We start from the raw sequence: 19,281 nt of genomic DNA on the forward strand, positions 1-19,281 counted from the left end.
AGCAAAAATGCGATGTCGTTGTGTGGTGGGAAATCATTGAAAATCTGAGCACTTGGAGGCCAGCCATTATTTCAAATCTCCCGAACATGCGCGATTCTGACCGATAAGTCCTGAACGCTTCCGGATATATAATCACGTGGTCATGGCTCAATGTGCTCGGGCATTGTGACGTCACACAGCCGGAAGTTACCGAAAATTGTCAACAGAAAACAGTTACGGCTGGATTCTGGGCTGATTTTTGGGTGGTACCAATAAATAAAATACTCCTTTTGCGGCTTGCTTCTGTGCTCTTTTTAAACGTCCACAGTATGAAATGTTCATGCAAATGTTCTAATATGGGGAAGCAAATGTCAATTTCAATTTCACCAAACAGAATTGCTTTCCCCAGAATATTTCAAGTTTCACCCCCTGAAATCGCTTAGGGCACCTTTAAAAGGGTGATTAGTATAATGTATAAAGCCCACTGACCAAGTACTTGCTAGTAGCTACGAAGCAGAAACAGTGTCAAAAAGATCGTATACGTTTTTTGAAATGGAATAGGTATGTAATTTAGAATGGAATATGTGTTTTTCAAATCGAATAGGTATGTAATTTAGAATGGAATATGTGTTTTTCAAATCGAATATACATGTGGTGCTATTATTTTTGAAAGTCGGTATTGTTTTGAAATCTGGTACTATACGATTCCAAAATACCATACGATTTCTGTTTGCTATATCATTTCTGTTTGCTATATCATTTCTATTTGCTATATCATTTCTGTTTGCTATGTCATTTCTGTTTGCTATATCATTTCTGTTTGTACTCCGGAAATGACGCGTTCCGCTCCGGAAGTAGGGTAGGGCATACATCGGACACGTTCGTGGTCTCCCACGATGTTGCCGGCCATTTGCTCCGGGTAAGTTGTGTTCGTCTTTGGCGAAATACGCCGATATTAACGCACGCCATGTGTTGTCAGTGTCGCTGTGGACACTTGGACTTGATATCGGCCAGTTATGGTTGGTAGTGACCGTCATTTTGTCGACAATCGCCAACATTGACTCGGGAACTTTACGTCTGACAGTGTGGGGGAGGGGGGCGTGTTTTCGTGTACCAATACATAACGTTAGATTTCCACCGGCGAATCTTTACGAAAGGAGGAGATTAAATATGGAAATTATGGGTAGAAAGTCAACACAAGTTCTGCTGCTTCTCGGACAATTTTTAATTAGGCTTGATTACCCTCAACTTTGGGGTTGGTGAGCTTGCCGCAAACCGGGCGTTTTGTGTATTTACGACAGAAGGGTAAAAGGGCGAGTCCAGAATGGATGTGTCAAATTAGGGCGTCAAATTAAGGTCGCACAACACAGTACGCAGACTTTGTGTGGATGAAGTAGTGCTAAAAATCATTGAAAATTCGTAGAAATTCTAGAATAAACACCAGTTATTGGCAACTTGGGATATTATCATACCTACCTATGTGATGGTTCTTTATTATCCTACAATTTTACTATCCAATTCATTTAAACTGACTGGTGATGAAAATGAGTTTTCATGCTTCTCAACCTCTTTCTTTCTGACTTGCAGGGGATTTAAGCCAACATGTACAGGATATGGAATTCTCTGCACTGTGAGCCCAGAGATCTCAGCAGGAAACTGATGCTTATGAAGTGGGAGGGATGCTGCTATCTCTCCTGTCTTGCCGCTCACAGGGAGAAATATCAGAATCGCTGTTGAGTTCAATGTTTAGAACTATCCAGGAATCTAAGCTAGACGTTCAGATGTGGGAGGTGTGAATTGGACAGAAATACATGTAGTGGTAATGTCAATTTGACATGTTGCAGAGACATATATTTGAACATTGCAAACTGATGCTTGGGAGAACTAGCAACTCTTGTATTTGTAATTTCCACAACCTTGCCTTTCTTAGAGTAAATATAATATCATATTGTATTATAGGAGTCAAATGGAAGGTGTGATGGTATGGAAGATTGATCAATTGCTCACATGAATTTCAATACTTCCTTTAAGCATATTGGAACATAATGGCTTTGAAGCTACATCTGACATCCCTATGCCCCCTGGCCTGGGTTATCATCACGGCCACTTACTGTAAGTCCATGATGGCATGTTATGGCTGCTTGTTGCAGCATGGCAGAGAACGTTCTCTCGTCAATTTCTCATCTTACTAAGTAACCTTGGGCATGTTGCAGCTATGTTCCTTTGTACATGTAATGGATTTTCTGTACGTTGACAGGTAAACATTTTCTACATGTGCATGATTTTTTACTTAATATTGCTTGAAACCTTTATCCTTGTCGTAGAATTTATCCTTATCTGTCATGACCTTTTGATAGGAAAAGTGCCTTGTTAAATGTGTGAGTTAAGTTTCAGAGATAAAACTGACTGAGCAAGGCATAAGAGATATTTTCTGCCAAGTTAACTCCCTTGAATGTAAAGAAGCTTTTTTTGTACCAGTGTAATTTCTTGGTTCTCGGACTGGCACTCTTCATTGTATTTGCCATGTTTACTATTAAAACATTGAATGAACTGTTCAGCATCTGTATTGGATTGTTGCTTGACAGTGCCGACCATGCAGTCAGGTACAGATCAACCACAAAATTCTCTTTTCAACACCTGAAAGGCCCTGCCTTTGAAAATTTTATTCTAAATTCTTTCATCCGGAAACTCTTATCTCAAACATCTCAAAGGTTTGTTTTTTCCCCAGCATTTAGCAGTAAGCTTATTCCTACATAATGTTATGGGACTATCACGGGGGTCTATTAAAAGTGTTGTATTTTTCATACTGATCTTACACTCCCTTTGTTTCATACAGCAACCAGAGAACCAATAAATTTATTTGGATTGATCAATTTGAGTACTAGTTTTCTTAGATTTTTTTATTTGCTCTGTCACTGGTAGTCAAGTTTTCGTTGCTATACAGACATTTAGTTCAGCAATTGTGAATGAATTTTTTGTAGTCGTTTTGATGAACAATATGGTCATTTATTACAAGGGCCTTCATGCTGTCACCTATTAGTCAAAAGAAGTTCAGATTTAACTATTGTTGTAAGGGCTATATGGAGATTGCAAATGTTACTTTCTATTAATAAAAACATCATGACTCACTTAATGTTCCTTACTGTATGTAAAATTTTCAACAGTTCATATCATACAAAACTGCTTCACTACCACTGGTTTTAAAGAGACTGGTTCCTTGCCCTGGTAAGAACAATATCCATTAACACCCAATGGCCTCGTTCTGTACTTTGCAGTGTGAATTGGGCATATAAACATGTAGAAATCCACAGGGAGCCTGTCTAGTGCTATAAACATTAGAAATTCAGGATGTTGGCCTGCAGTTTGAAATCAAAGCTATCTATTTCAAATTAGGCCCTTTCAGAGTTTGCTCCACAATGCCTGATCTTATTTACAAAGTTTCAACTTGCAATATGTGCTGTTGCTTGTAGTGCCTACTTTAACTTAGCAATCTAAGGAGCCAGTACAACTTCTACACGACTTTAAGTTAGCTCTATACTCTATCTGACAGCCAATGCCCCACACCAAGAGCATGCAGACCTATGTGACAATATTCAAATTGTCTTCAGCAGGCACCAGAATAGTTGCCGCTGCCACTTTTTGGACGGGCGCTCAAACACACAGGAGGACCACCGTTGTTCGTCAAGGTCAACGTCCTTGTAATAAAGTCCATCGGCATCGTCGCATGCCATCGCACCTGGATAAGAACGCGTACGCCTCCTCCCCTCAGGCCCTTGCGCCACCTGGTGAGTTGCCGTCGAAAGCACAATGAGCGTCCATTGGGCAGCCAGACAGAATAGCCTCTCGGTAAGCCCCGCTTTGGAAAGGGGTCCATGAAATTCAGCGAAGGTGGTCTGCCTCTCCTCCCTCCTCTGTGTTTTTGTATTGCACCAGTCGACACGATCCCCGGCAGAGGCGCGGGCGCTGCCCATCAAAACCCGTCTCGGCGAGAGAACGGTGACGGGGGCAGTCGGCCGTAATGGGGATCCACCAGAGAGCGATCCGCGGTCCGTGCAGTAGTCCGCACGCCCCCGAACAGCGGGAACGCGCCACGAGGCCGCGAAGCCTCGGGAGCCTGAGCTGCAGCACTCCCGGCCACACCGACCGTTGCTTCCCGTTAACGCCCTAGCCGTCCCGCGAAGGACGATCCCTCACTCTCTCGGGCCGGCGACACCTCCGCCGGTTGAGTCCGACCACCGAGTCCGAAAGGCGTCCTCGCACGCAGACGAAAGGGGTGAGTCCGTTCACTGGCGGGTCCGAAGACCCGGGCATCGCCTCCGCGGAAGACCCTGCCCCTGCGCTGGTTCGTCCGGACGCCCGTGGCACGGTCGACCTCGCGGGGAGCGGCAGCCTGATCGGCGGGGTAGCAAAACGACTGGGGAGGGAGTGTGCTGACCGGAGACCCGGTGTCCGCCGTCATTTCCCGCGCTAGACGAAAAACGACCATTCTCTTTCAAGGTAGGGTGAGCGACCTTCGGGAAGGGGGTGAAGGTACGCTCACCGGCACCGACCACCGCTCCCCGTCGACAGGCCGTACGCCGGCCCCGACTCCACCGACCCGGAAAGGAATCTACCGGGGTCTGCATTCGGAGGACCCTGGCACCACCCTGGCCCGCCCGCCGACGGTCCATGAACCACCACCAGCCCCACGCCCCCCGTACGCGTACCGCCTCGACGGCGGCGAAACTAGCCGAGCAAGCCTGTCCGATCTTGTCCGAGGACCGACCCAACTGCCGGCGCGTACGCTCCGGCACCCTCCCCCGATGTTGCAGGACATATTGATCATCGATTCTTCAAACGCAGTCTGCGGCCCCGGGTCAGTCCCGTGGCCACGTCTGGCTGAGGGTCGGTTTTATGTTGCGCAGGGTCGGCGGCCACTCCAACCCTCACACTTCCTTATCGCCTCGACAAGGTGGCGCTCTCTGCCGTCAATCGCTCCTCCTTCGCGGAGGAGCGCGGGCGGAGTGTCAGGAGCACCCATGCCAACCCACTTGGCGGCGGGACCTGGCAGCTTCCTTGAAACGTTGGTCGGGTGCCTTCAGTGTGAGCCCGTCGTTCCTTATATTAGTACCCTGCTAAACCAGCGAGTCGCCCCGAGTAGCCTGGTCGAGGACGGAGTCAGGTCCTCCCGGCGAAATGTTTTAGGCAGGCGTGCGCAAGTGGGGGAACCTATATCCTGGCGGAGGGGCGTCGCGTTGTGGGTTTGCGCGGAATGGGGTTGAGTTGCTAGTCTCACGGCGGGGCCTAGGTGAGACGGCTCCTCCCCGGCACCCCGGCGCGGCGTTTCGGTCTCTGACTCGATGCAATCCGTCTTGCGGACGAGTGACCTGTCCTTAAGCGTAGGACTTCGAGCGGGCATCCTGCGGTCCAAGGCGTCCTTTGGGCAGAGGGTAGGACTGTTCTCGGTCGCCACCGGCGGTCTCGACCGACTGCTTCACTCCCAGAGGTCTTCAAGAGAAGGGCGGGCGCAATCGACCCCTCGGCTCTCTTTCCCAGCTCGGGCCGGTCGGTCGCATTTTGTCGACGGGGCGCAGCGGTCTTCACGGCCCCCGGCTCTTCCGCTCGTTCACTGTCCTTCACTCCGAAGGGCGCCTTCTTCCCGTCTCTGAAACGACGGTGCCGAGAGGCAAAGACAAGCTTTCGATGCAAAATTAAACGAAAATAAAACGACAACTCCTAGCGGTGGATCACTCGGCTCGTGTGTCGATGAAGAACGCAGCCAGCTGCGAGAAGTACTGTGAATTGCAGGACACATTGATCATCGACTCTTCGAACGCACTCTGCGGCCCCGGGTCCGTCACGGCTGAGGGTCGCTCCGCTCCATCTCTCTCGCTCTCGGGCGCATAGAGAGACTGCGGTCCTGGCGCGCGGCTGGGTGTCTTTGTCGAAGCTGGCGGCTTTCCACGGCGATCGGTAGAAGCTTCGTCCCCCGAAGGACAGGTTTTCACAGTTCCCTCCGGCGGAGACGCTCGCGTCCAAACCCGATTTGCTTCTCGCGCTGGCGGCGCCTCGCTCGGGTGGACCGCGGGGAGTTTCTCCTCGCGACCCCGACCCGGCTTGGCGCATCCCCGCCGTCCGAATCGCAGCCCTAACAATCGAGCTGATCTCTCCCCGGCGAGCTAGACTGCTAAGGGCGTCGGCAGGCGGCGTGCCCGTCCGCAACGAATGGACGGTCGCCAAAGAGCAGCGCTTTGCGCGTTTGCTCACTCCACTCCTCGACCTCAACTCAGGCAAGACGACCCAAATATTAAGCATATTACTAAGCGGGGGAAAAGAAACTTACAAGGATTCCCTCAGTAACGGCGAGTGAAGCGGGAAAAGCCCAGCGCTGAATCTCCGCTCCCACGGGGCGCGGGAACTGTGGCGTTCGGGAGGTGCTCTCCGTCCGTCGACAGTTGCCCATGTCCTTGTGATCGAGGCTTCTCCCAGAGCGGGTGTCAGCCCCATGGCGGCGACGGTGGCGTTCGGTCTGCCCCTCCTCGGAGTTGGGTTGTTTGGGGATGCAGCCCAAAGCGGGAGGTAAAGTCCGCCTAAGGCTAAATACGGACACGAGACCGATAGCGAACAAGTACCGTGAGGGAAAGTTGAAAAGAACTTTGAAGAAAGAGTTCAAGAGTACGTGAAACCGATAGTTAACCGAGGTAAACGGGTGGGCCCGCAAGGTCCGCCCGGAGGATTCAGGCGGCGTCCGTCCGCGCCCCACCGGCCGAGCATGGATCGCAAGACCGATCGGCCGGCGTCGAGGCGTGCGGACCCGCTTCAGTTTTTCCGCGACCGGTTCGACGGCGGCCACGTCCCCGCGGAAGGTGCCCGGGGCCCTCGGGTCTCCGGAGTTATAGTCGCGGTGCGTGCGGCGCCCACTGTCGGACCGAGGACAGGCAATCCACCGCCGCGTCTGCCCATTGCCCCCATGGCGGGCAGGGGCCGGGCCCCCGTCGTGCGGTCGACGGGTGCGCCACGCAGGGCGCCCGGGGTCTGCGGCGAGGTCCGATCGTCCACCCGACCAGGAACCGTCTTGAAACACGGACCAAGGAGTCTAACGCGTGCGCGACTCAAGGGTGTTGTACGAAACCCAGAGGCGTAATGAAGGTGAAGGGCCGTCCGTATGTCCGAGGTGGTATCCCCGCCGTCTCCGCGGCGCGGGCGCACCACCGGCCGATCTCGACCGCTCCGTCGGTGAGGTCGCGCTAGAGCGTGCGCGTTGGGACCGGCCGAAAGATGGTGAACTATGCCCGAGCAGTGCGAAGCCAGGGGAAACCCTGGTGGAGGTCCGTAGCGATTCTGACGTGCAAATCGATCGTCAAACTTGGGTATAGGGGTGAAAGACTAATCGGACCATTAGGTAGCTGGTTCCCTCCGAAGTTCCCCTCAGATAGCTGACACCCTGTCTCAGTTTTATCTGGTAAAGCGAATGATTAGAGGTCTTGAGGCTGAAACGACCTCTATCTATTCTCAAACTTTAAATTGGTAAGGTGTCCGACTCGCTTGAGTGTAGCCGGGCTTGGAATGCGAGTGCTCAGTGGGCCACTTTTGGTAAGCAGAACTGGCGCTGCGGGATGAACCGAACGCCGGGTTAAGGCGCCCGATGCGGAGGCTCATCAGACCCCAGAAAAGGTGTCGGTTGATACAGACAGCAGGACGGTGGCCAAGCTTAATCCGCTAAGGAGTGTGTAACAACTCACCTGCCGAATCAACTAGCCCTGATAATGGATGGCGCTGGAGCGTCAAGCCCATACCCGGCCGTCGCGGCAGTCCGCTCCGGCTGAGCCAGGCCGCGACGAGTAGGAGGGCCGCCGCGGTGAGCGCAGAAGCCTCGGGCGCGAGTCCGGGTGGAGCCGCCGCGGCTGCTGGTCTTGGTGGTAGTAGCAAATATTCAAACGAGACATTCAAAGACTAGCGGAGAAGCGTTCCACGTGAGAACAGTAGTTGGACATGGGTCATGAGTGATAAGCGAAGGCCACTCGGAAGTGCGGGCCCGGTTTCGTGGTCACTGTGCGTCGCCCCGGCCCGCTCTGCTTGCTCCCGGCGGTAACGAGGTTGGGTCCTCGGGTCCTTCCGAGGTTCGTCGGGCGTACGGTGGCGGGTGCGGCCGCGGGATTCTGCGCGTCACGAGCCGCCCCGGCATACCGAAAGGGAATCGGGTTAACATTCCCGCGAACGGGGAAATGTTCGCCCGGCGCGGCAACGCAAGCGAAGTCGTTGACGTGGGTATGAGCCCCGGAAAGAGTGCTCTTTTTTTTGTAAGGCGCACGTGTCCAGGAATCGGTTTGCCCGGAAAGCTGCCCCGTAAAGCACCGCGGCTTTTATGGTGCCGGTACGCTGCAATTTTCACGCCTGTCCGTACCCATAACGTAGCAGGTCTCCAAGGTGAACAGCCTCTCATCGATAGACCAACCTAGGTAAGGGAAGTCGGGTAGCCGGATCCGTAACTTCAGGAGAAGGATTGGCTCTAATAAGTGCTGTGACGGTCGCACTGGGACAGACAAGGAGTGAGATGGGAGTGTCCGTGGCTGACCGAGGCCAGTTGGCCGGGTCGACCCGCGCATGGAACTGGCAACGTGACTGATCTTACACAATGGTGCTTTAACATCGAAACGAGGGTGTTTACTGAATTGTACAATCAGATCAGAGAGGGGTTGTTGACCGGCCAGTACAATACTGCAACAACGGTTTGGGGTTATTTACCTTCCTGTCCCTTACATGGGAACGTAATAGGCTACCGACCTTTATGTAACCGAAGTACCTGTAAGCCAGTCCTGTTGTTGTATATTTGTGAAGTAATTATCTCATTAAAATACAAACACAATCATATTGAAACCTGTGTGGCCTTTTCTCTATTCATATAGTATATTCAGTATATAAGTGTAATTAGAGAGCGCCGCTAAATGTCCAAATCCTAGCCCTAGACTATATTACATGTACCTAACTTGTTGACAAAGTCCGGCTCGGCAATCATGTCCTTGCTTATATATGCTTACATGGCGATGGGCCCAACCAGCCAGCAGTGGCCATGTGGGGTGGGGCCTTACACCTGTATGGAAGGTGTGTCGGAATGACTGGTTAAGTATTAATAGCTACAAAGTGTTGTAGTGTTGACTGCGGTGTATGCTACATGAGTAGAACTATTGACAGCTACATAGTGTTGCAATGTTGACTGCAGTATACTAAGAAAAACATGTCAGGCACAAGTAGAAAATTGACACGGAAAGTTCTACATTACAATGTTTATTTTGATATAAGTGTATGCATATACATATACATGAATATAGAATAATAGATACATGTATATATATATATATAGAATGGACAGAAATCCCCATTTCTATATGAGGTGAATGTCGACCATGGTCTAGTGATATTATTCTTACAATAAAAAACTACATTGCCACAGTTTCAGACTGAATCATGATGTCTTTCAGTGCTCCCACTAAACTTTTGTTGAAATGGACTTTTCCTTTATAAAAAAGATGACCTATTCTAATCTATCAAGTTCAGACACATATTCTATTTAATACTGCATATACACCATTTTCTCAACATAAAGTTCAGTATTCCTCATCACAACAGTCAAAATTTGACATGACCTTGATGCTGACTTGAATGTCATTCACTGGTTTGTAAAAAGCTGTCACACATACACTAATTGTACTGCCAAGCTGGGTGTGAACTCTCTTGATGTGATTCTCACAGCGTGACGAGGCTCATTCAGCCTAGACGGAGGCACCACAAACCACACAAAGTCCTCTGTTACACTAGGCATGGACAGTATCCATACAACTTGATCTGCCTGCACAGACCCCCCCCCCCCAAACTGTAAGTAGAACATGGTCTGTGCAGTTTTGAAAGGTGAATATCTTTATAACAATATACACTACTATGACTAAATAAAAGGATCTGTTATGTTGAGATAAACATGGTCTCTCAAATTACTTTAGTCTTGTGCCAAAAAGCAGGTTTCCAAGTTTTCCAACATTACCTTCAAATCTGATGAGAACAGTTAAGTTTTCAAGTGACCAATGTTTTAGGATTAGAAAATAATGGCTGACAAGCCTCCTACGGAACTCCCCGTATGGCAGCCCTGTTGGTATTCCCAACGTGTGCTGGACTCAGGCATGTCGACTGGGCCCTGCTCTTCTACAAAGTCAATGGTAAAGTTCAGCGTCCTGTGTGCCGACACACCCCACAGTGCAGACACAACATCTTTTCTGGGAACTCTGAGAAGAAAATACACGAAATGCAACTAATTATTTTACATAGAACATGACATTTTATTGCTTGAAATCATAACACGTACAATGTATGGCAACTAGACAAAGGAGCTAGTCTAAAATTGGTATTGGTTAGGTATAATAATAGGGCATGATAATAGCATAACATGTAGCCCAAGTTGCCAATCACTGGTATTTATTCTAGAATTTCTACGAATTTTACAATGATTTCTAGCACTATTTTATCCACACAAAGTCTGCGTACTGTGTTGTGCGACCTTAATTTGACGCCCAAATTTGACACATCCATTCTGGACTCGCCTTTTTACCCTTCTGTCGTAAATACACAAAACGCCCGGTTTGCGGCAAGCTCACCAACCCCAAAGTTGAGGGTAATCAAGCCTAATTAAAAATTGTCCGAGAAGCAGCAGAACTTGTGTTGACTTTCTACCCATAATTTCCATATTTAATCTCCTCTTTTCGTAAAGATTCGCCGGTGGAAATCTAACGTTATATAGAGGTACACGAAAACACGCCCCCCTCCCGCACACTGTCAGACGTAAAGTTCCCGAGTCAATGTTGGCGATTGTCGACAAAATGACGGTCACTACCAACCATAACTGGCCGATATCAAGTCCAAGTGTCCACAGCGACACTGACAACACATGGCGTGCGTTAATATCGGCGTATTTCGCCAAAGACGAACACAACTTACCCGGAGCAAATGGCCGGCAACATCGTGGGAGACCACGAACGTGTCCGATGTATGCCCTACCCTACTTCCGGAGCGGAACGCGTCATTTCCGGAGTACAAACAGAAATGATATAGCAAACAGAAATGACATAGTAAACCGAAATGATATGGCAAATAGAAATGATATAGCAAACAGAAATGATATAGCAAACAGAAATCGTATGGTATTTTGGAATCGTATAGTACCAGATTTTAAAACAATACCAACTTTCAAAAATAATAGCACCACATGTATATTCGATTTGAAAAACACATATTCCATTCTAAATTACATACCTATTCGATTTGAAAAACACATATTCCATTCTAAATTACATACCTATTCCATTTCAAAAAACGTATACGATCTTTTTGACACTGTTTCTGCTTCGTAGTAGCTCATTATAAAAGATGAATAAAGTCTCTCAAGTTGTTTGGCTGTAGAAAGATGTTTTTTAATGTGTTGGTTTGAAGTATCTTGTACTTGTAGTGTTTCCACGTACTTTTTTTAGCCACCAAAGGTGAGTAGCTTATACGCGACTATTTTTGGCGGGAACATTAGCGGATCTAATTATGCACACGTGCGCATTCCGACACGCGTTCACTGAGCCAGGCGCACCACGTGGCGTTAATTTTTGGCGGGAACATTAGCGGATTTAATTATGCACAAGTGCGCATTCCAACAGGTGGTTCCTGAGCCAGGCGCACCACGTGGCGTTAAACCAAAAAGAGACTTCTGTTACAACAATTTTTGCACAAATGTCAACTGAAACTTTCTACAATAGACCGGTAAGAGATACACATAACAAAACCTTCATAATTTCAATGCTCTAACGTTATGAGCACACCACAGATTGCGAATATTAAAGAAAATGGGGCAAAATGAACTCCAAGCCTCACAGTTTTAATCAAATCAGGACTTGAAAAACTACACAGTTACACATTTTGTTTTCCCAATATACCTTCCAAGCCCTCACTGAGCGCTTAGAAGCAATATGGACAGAATGGTTTGTTATTTTACCTTGTATGAACTCGTCTTCTCCACACCACGCCGCCGTCCGTTCGTCTCGCCATGTTGTTGTCCTCTCCAAAACTGCACAAGCCAGGAAAAACACATTTTCTCACCCAGCCACCAAGATATGTCAGTTTAAATCCACCGGAGAAGCGTCCCAACATTATTCTACACACGGATGCAAAAGATTATACGGACAAACCCCCTAAAAATAAGACGAAAAGTTGCAAACAAAGTAAAAGAAAACTCCACAGCATTCCATCATGCTACAACATCAGTACTAGCTTGGACCATGCCAAATTTGTTTTGAAGGGGTGTAAAAATCGCCGTAACTTATTCTGCTATTAATTCCTATTAATACGTGGACAAGTACATTGTATCACCAAGTTTGATCAAAAACCTCTCAAAAACAATCGTTATGGTGCTCACTTCACCATTTCAGACTGTACGTATACACGTCAACAATACTTTTATCTTGACATGTCTCCCACAATATGTTATCAGTTGGACCGCTCCAGTTCAACCAATGATAGCTTGCAACACTTCCCCGAGATACAAATCACGCGTCCGTGTGCCTCATTAATTCATCTTTTTTCACGGTCCTTTTTTAGCGTCCTCTATCTCTCAGCTCGCAAACTGCAGCATTGCGCACCTTTGCAAGGATAGGATACAACATTGAATTGAAGCAGGTGGCGTATTAGAGCCTCCTTGGGCAGACCAAATCAAAATGGCATCAGAAAGGAGACACAGCAGGGCTCGGAATACTTTTGAAAACCGATGGTGGGTAAAGAATTTCTCAAAGTGAAGGAGCAATATCTGTGACAGTCAGCACACAGTTTGCGGGCACAATCGGTTTTCAAAAGTACATGTTTTTCTTGTCTTGCATTTACTGCGTACACATTATTATCATTTCGACCCTGATGTGTCTCCTTTCAAATATCATTTTGACTTGGTTTACCCAAGGAGTCTCTACAACACCTGCTTGGAGTATCCTATCCTTGCAACGGCGCGGTTGATCACGCGGTTCGCAATGCTGCAGTTGACGGTCTGAGAGATAGAGGGCGTTAAAACATGACCGTGAAAAAAGCTGAATTAATGAAGCACACGGACGCGTGTAGTTGTGCCTTGCATTAACATAGCCTGGAGTCCAGCCTTCTTAGCTTTAGTGTAGTCCCCTACCCAAGCTCCGCTTCTTGGCGAGGAGCGGAGCTTGGGTAGCAAGCTAAAGCTAGTGAAGCCTGGACTCTCAACATGCATGTAAAGTTGGAGAGTTGCCAGCGCAGTTTGGCAATTCCAAAAGATCTGGAAGCAACAGCACCAGACGTTTGCCAAGTTTTAACACTATAAGACTCCCCGTTTGTAAATGACAGTGTCCATAGCTGACTAAAGTACCAAGGTGCTTAGCAAACTCGTTCATTTAACGCTAGGAACACAGTTACATTACTCCAAAGTGGCGCTAACATTTCCACAAACCAAAGACAGTGTGTCTAACCATATTTCAGCTGCAAAGAAGGGCGTTAACGAAAGTCAATTGGATTTTAGATCGACAGTCTGTTATACTGTGTTGTATTCACTAAAGTTGGATAATCAGGGCATAGAAGATTTCAAGGTTGACCTTTACGTACCTCGGGTCACCAAGGAGGTCACTACATTATCCTGGTTACCCAGCTTAAAACCATTTTGCACAGTACAACCGATTGTCGATCTAAAACAATGAATTCCTCCTGAAATCGACTATTTCTTTTTTTTAAAAACCTAGAACAGGGCTTGATGCAATATATTTGGTTTTTGTAATTGTTAGTGTCACTAGGGGCACTGTTACTGAGTAAACAAACAGGTTTGCTGAGAACCTTGGTTGTAGTACCTCAGACAGCCGTATAGCGTCTCTCTTGTACCGTGCCGACTGCACATATGGTACGTTGATAATGGATGACATTTATCGACTTCTCCTTGCGTATCAACTGTGCCATTTTACCAGCGTATACGTAAACGATACAAACAAACAAGCGAGTTCGCTGCGAGCTCTAGTTGCAGTACTGCAGTCAGCCGTAGAGTGTCTCTTTTGAACCGTGGCGAAAGCGCGTGGTACTAGGACAAGTTGTCATATCGTAGAAGGCTCAAGTGTCAAAACCGAGGGACGGTACCACACGACACTGTCTATTGTATCTGTACCGAGTCATACGGGTCGTGCCAGCGCGATGCCTCTTCGGGAACAAGGGTGTCTGATGCCGCAGGGACGGCTACAGCACCCCGACGAAAGACTCCACTAGCTGTGATACATCTCGAGGACCACACAGCAGCGCCCCAAACGGTCGTTTGACACAGTGCAGATTTGAACTCGGGGGAACTGCAGTTGTTGGAATTTATTTTCGAAATTTTGTGTTTTTACTCCATTTCATTTCTAGGCGGTTTTGTCATAATAGTAACGAGAGTATCCAATACAAATATATCAAGTACCACTTACCTTACCTCCAAGCAAATCTCCACGGAGGCAAAATACTGTCCAGGCATCCAACAATCTTCAGGCAGCCCTTATGATAGCAGATGGATTCTTCTTCCTACGATTGGCCTTTCATTTGTCAAGGAGGGATTTGAAGTCCGGTTCCATCCCAGTGTTGTAACCTAGATGCCCAGATTCCCGCCTGATTACTGGTTACTTGCCTTCTTTCCGCTCATTATTTACTCCTCCTCAGAGACAACTGGCATGTGTGTGAAAGAAGACTAGAATCTATGATATAGGCATTCTTTATTATTCATTCAATCAGATAATGCACGCCATTAGTTAGACGCCATTCATTCACTCGCATGCAAACTTTCCTGTCCTTGGTGCTGAACACCTTCCGCGCATAGCCAAACATTCCTGTTTCTGGTGTTTAAAACCATCCGCACAGCCTAACACACCTGACCTTGGTGCTGAACACCACCCACACATAGCCAAACATTCCTATCCTTGGCACTGAACACCATCCACACATAGCCAAACATTCCTATCCTTGGCACTGAACACCTTTCACATAAAGTCAAACATTCCTATCCTTGGTGCTGAACACCATCCACTTATATGCAAACATTACCACACAAAACACCATTCAGGAAGAACTTTAAGGTTTGCTCTCCGCAATTTATTTGTACTTCATTAGAACTCTGATGGTCAAGTTTGAGACGTCGCGCGTGATTCACTTGGACGAATTTGCTACTGTCAGTGGGGGCCCCTATCGGTTTCTTTAAGTTCTGCAGTTGTTATATTTTTCAACTGCAATTTCCTTAGCTCATAGCATTCGCTCTTGATCCATTTGCTGCCCTGATGCTGATTGGTTCATACCTTCACGAATGTTCCTACATGGTATTTGGTTTCAGATTAGACAGGATCTCTAAAGGTATAAAAAGTGTTGACTGGTTGATGTCTTCAAAACATGTTTAGAAATAGATCTATGCACAACATCTAGAAATAAGGGACAGCTAAGACTTATGTAAGAGACTATTATTGTTTTAATATTTTTTTCCTGTCTCCTATACTGAGACTAATAATTTAGTATGAATTACTTTGAACAGCAGATATTATTCATATGTTTATTTTCCTAATACATGTAACAATATGAAACAGTTATTCGCAATTGTTTGGAAATCTTAGAACATATAGTATTATATTCCATCATTGACACATCATATATACAAATATAACCAATTCTTCGTTTTCTATCTTAAGTGTTTTTGTGAGGCTTTAGATAATATGTGTTTCTGTATATGTGCATGTAATGTTGACATTAAGTTGAATAATCCATTTTTTGTTGATATCGCTTTTATCATGGGGGTTCTTTGGCGTATGCGGCATGCCCCACAAGGATGATTGCCTGCTCCTATCTGGTGACTGATTGCCTCCGAAATTCAAATCTGCCACACGGAGTCCCCAGATGTTGACTCATCAGAACTGGAGTGCTGACGCCGATGGTCTACCTTCTTGCTGGGAAACAGACGACGAATCAGCACGGATCCTTTCACACATTTCATTGTTTGTTTGTTTTGCTTGTATTGCATACCCGTATGTCGTACTGAGGTCACCTGGTGGTGCCGAATGGCAGCCGCCCAGACCCTTGCGACAGTTCCACAAAATGCAAGTGTGGATAAGATATAATATATATGTTGTGTATTGTGTGGAACCTGTAATACCCTGCATCAATTCAGCGCTAGAAAGGCTGCCATTGCGGGTAATTTCTGGCCAATAAAAACCATTATTATTATACTAGGCTATTCCAGTTCACAAGTCTAGTAGAGAGAAATCCAAAGTGTTAGCTTTGGGCTCTAGTAGTAGTCCACTGTGTTCTGCTGCTGCAGTGGTCTCAACACCCTGTAGCTACAATCAGTCTTTCTTCAAATCTCTTCACTTTGTATGGTTCTGGCTCTAGGAGTAGGAGTTCTACACCTGGCTGTCCACTAGATGGCCCACCCCCATTGAACATGAGAAGTGGTATGTCCCTGAAACTTGACCCACCGCTGTTAACAACTGAAACGTTACCTTCCGTTGCACCCTTACAGAAAAGGCTGCTTCTTAACCGCATTAAGTCAGGTAAGTGACTAACAGGTCAACTTCTTAAACTCTTAAGCGTAAACCGTTCTTTTTCACTACATTTGTAGTAAGCAAATGTTGGTAGGCACAATGTGCATAAAGCCTTACCTGTATAATGACAAAATACAGCAATATACAGGATGTGAGTGAAAGTAGTGGGCCTTGGTCAGATACATTGTATTGTTACCAAAGGAAGAAAACATTTCTGATAATCAAAACGGCCGCCTCTGTATGCAGTAGGTTTTCCTTTACAGACTAATGCTTTACTCAAAGTTTTTGGATGAAATTTGTAATATCCCTAAATATCATTCTCTAGTCATTACATATAACTCCTGGGATGAGATCTTGACATTATGATTTTTGAAGACATTCCCTGAAAAGCTTCAGCTAAAGTTGATTTCTTCAGCATGACAAAAATGTTAAGCCACCATTCCGCCATGGTTATGCTAATCACACCTTTTTGAAATTTCAAACGATGTTGGTCAGAGCTTGAGCACCCTTCAGAGCTAACAGCTGTGGGTGGGGAGAGGAGTTGAACTCAATGGGGGCGGGGCAATGTCACTTTACCATTGAAAGGTAGAATTCAGTAGATTCTGATCAGTTCCGACTTTATGCAAAGTCTGCAGATAGACCCTAACTTAATAGCATACATCACAGCATTTGCCTGTGGTAATTTGATAATATATCACATTTACCGTTTCCCTCAAAATTCCACCATGCAAAATGATGTGATGCCAAACTTGTGCTGACTGACCCAGCTATCTTTCATAGACGTCACATTTTGCAAAGCCACTTCTTTTAAGACAAAAGGTTTTAAAACTTTTTTTGCTCCTTGTCGTTTGATGTATCAATGTGACCGCATTTTTCGTGAATACAATAGATACTTCACACTCCCTTTACTATGGTTCAGTACCTGCACCTGTTTCACAAGGGGTAAACCACTAGCTACGTTGACAGGATAATCCCCAGTTGTGTAGAAAAAGTAGCCTGGATGCCATTCTATTTCTGGTGGGGCTCCTACGCTCGCTACCCTAAAAAGATTTAGGGGAGCAAGTGTAGGAGCTCTTGGTAGAAATAGGATGGCACCCAGGCTATAGAAATAGTGCAGCAAGTATTTTGTTTCCACACAATGGATTTATAAACTCGACAAAAATAACTATCGTGCATAGCGTAGAAGCAGCTTGTGTCTAATCTCCAAGCAGATATAGGGTCTGACTTGTATTACGTGTGTTTTTGCAGCATTTTTCTGCATCCTTTTAGCAGTGAGCATTTTTTCCAGAAAGACAAAGAAATAAATGCTGACCGGACATTAAAAAAAGCCACAACACAGTCATGTAATGTATGCAGAACCTTACGTCTGCTTGGTTTATCTTTTACGCAATTAGAAGTATAAAGTTACCAACCTTGAAGCACATTTCTGGATTGTCAGCAAACAGCATTCATAGTAAACAGTAATGTTATCCAAGGAAGATTTGGTCATTTGAAAAATCAGCATTTTTAAATCAAATCTATCAAGAAAGCATTTCGTCCTTAACACTTAATATGTTCAGGTGTCTCACCCCAGGTAAACTATACGGTTCTTCTTACAGCAAACATCAGCACTCAGTGAAGGACGTCATCTCAAATTTCGCTGTTTTCCGCGTTTGTAATCACTTTTATTACCTTGGGTTTGGATTAGCTGTGTCCTTGGACACCGCACACCGGATGTGGCGTAAGAAGCCTGATATATAAAGTCAGTGATACTTTCTTGTTTGTGCATCACAGAGACAATTTGGGTAGAGGCTGGGCAAAGCTGACTGGTCTTTCAACAGAAAAGCAGGAAAAACAGAGAATCAAAGGTAACAATTTTCAGTTTTTTTATATAGAACTCAAAATTTGTGAAGAATATAGGCAGTAGTTCATCATACATGTACACAATATCATATTCTTTGTGCATCATGTATCAAATGAGTATTTGCATGTCTTTTCCATAAACCAACTAGAATATATACTAGAAGTTACAGTATAACTTAAAGCATCCAAACAATGTCACCAACTTTGAACTTAATTTTTCTCTAGAAAACATTTTGCACTTTTTGCACCCCATTTATTCAGACTTTGTCCATGTTCGCAAAATGTAAGTTAAGGAGTTGTTAGAGGGTGACATGAAAACACGGTGTGGGTCTAAAACACCTGTTGTGTGTAGATCTGGGGTTGGTTGGAGCCAGCATTCAAACCCAACACCCGTGTCAGGACTGCTGCTTTTGTGTGCACGCGGTAACTCTTGTGCAACCATGGGTGTCATCTCAGGTTTTTTCCTCGGTTTAACAGTGAAATTCTAAGACTTAGTGAATGGTTCTGATATTTTGTGATATACAGTACTTTAACGTGTTGGTCTCCTTGAGTTTTGCACTTGACCCTAGAAGGGAAAACTGTGCCATTCACATCTTGAGTAGATTACATTCTGCAAATGCCTCGTTTGTTTTTGGCCTATACATGTACACGAATCTATGACCAAGGGGGATCTAGACACTACAACAGAGGGGATGGTGGAAGAAAAAGCTTACCATCTACTTTGCATCCCTCTCTTGAAAGAATATGGAAAAGCCCTTTAAGTATTATATGGTGTTTTGGATAACTGAGAAGGGTATCACAATGTATCTATTTCATCTGTGTCTATTCATGGTCTAATATGGTTACTTGTAACAGACATAACAAAGTATAGGGTCGGCAGATTCAGAACCTTGTTTGTTGTCTTTTTCCAGTG

General features: G+C 46.0%; 2 long non-coding RNA genes and 1 pseudogene across 2 annotated transcripts; 2 read left to right on the forward strand and 1 right to left on the reverse strand.

Moving 5' to 3' along the window:
* Positions 1-762: 762 nt before the first annotated feature.
* On the forward strand, positions 763-2,534 carry LOC136420851 (uncharacterized). Its single transcript, XR_010753331.1, has 2 exons — positions 763-898; positions 1,567-2,534. It is a non-coding gene; the product is annotated as an uncharacterized lncRNA (long non-coding RNA).
* Positions 2,535-5,689: 3,155 nt separating this feature from the next.
* LOC136421288 (5.8S ribosomal RNA) lies at positions 5,690-5,831 on the forward strand (annotated as a pseudogene).
* Positions 5,832-9,227: 3,396 nt separating this feature from the next.
* Positions 9,228-11,359, reverse strand: LOC136421164 (uncharacterized). The gene is made up of 2 exons (XR_010753377.1): positions 10,942-11,359; positions 9,228-10,232 (listed from the first exon to the last, which is right to left on the reverse strand). It is a non-coding gene; the product is annotated as an uncharacterized lncRNA (long non-coding RNA).
* Positions 11,360-19,281: the final 7,922 nt, after the last annotated feature.

The sequence above is a fragment of the Branchiostoma lanceolatum genome, chromosome 15, assembly GCF_035083965.1.
Source record: "Branchiostoma lanceolatum isolate klBraLanc5 chromosome 15, klBraLanc5.hap2, whole genome shotgun sequence".
In the NCBI taxonomy this organism is placed as follows: domain Eukaryota; kingdom Metazoa; phylum Chordata; class Leptocardii; order Amphioxiformes; family Branchiostomatidae; genus Branchiostoma; species Branchiostoma lanceolatum.